This window comes from Dipodomys ordii, unplaced genomic scaffold (assembly GCF_000151885.1).
Source record: "Dipodomys ordii isolate 6190 unplaced genomic scaffold, Dord_2.0 Scaffold101, whole genome shotgun sequence".
Taxonomy (NCBI): domain Eukaryota; kingdom Metazoa; phylum Chordata; class Mammalia; order Rodentia; family Heteromyidae; genus Dipodomys; species Dipodomys ordii.
The window spans coordinates 1,240,579-1,241,209 of NW_012267317.1; positions in this window are offsets into that span (position 1 = coordinate 1,240,579).

Below are 631 nucleotides of genomic sequence, written 5' to 3' on the forward strand. Positions count from 1 at the left end.
CCTGTGTGTGCCTGTGTGCCTGTGTGTGCCTGTGTGTGCCTGTGTGTGCCCTGTGTGTGCCTGTGTGCCTGTGTGCCCGTGTATGCCTGTGTGTGCCTGTGTGTGCCCTGTGTGTGCCCTGTGTGTGCCTGTGTGCCTGTGTGTGCCTGTGTGCCTGTGTGCCCGTGTGTGCCTGTGTGCCTGTGTGTGCCTGTGTGTGCCTGTGTATGCCTGTGTGCCTGTGTGTGCCTGTGTGTGCCTGTGTGCCTGTGTGTGCCTGTGTGTGCCTGTGTGTGCCTGTGTGTGCCCGTGTGCCCGTGTGTGCCTGTGTGTGCCTGTGTGTGCCTGTGTGCCTGTGTGTGCCCGTGTGCCTGTGTGTGCCTGTGTGCCTGTGTGCCTGTGTGTTCCTGTGTGCCTGTGTGTGCCTGTGTGCCTGTGTGTGCCTGTGTGTGCCTGTGTGCCTGTGTATGCCTGTGTTCCTGTGTGCCTGTGTGCCCTGTGTGTGCCTGTGTGCCAGTGTGTGCCTGTGTGCCTGTGTATGCCTGTGTTCCTGTGTCCCTGTGTGCCTGTGTGTGCCTGTGTGCCAGTGTGTCCTGTGTGCCTGTGTGCCCGTGTATGCCTGTGTTCCTGTGTGTGCCTGTGTGCCCTGTGT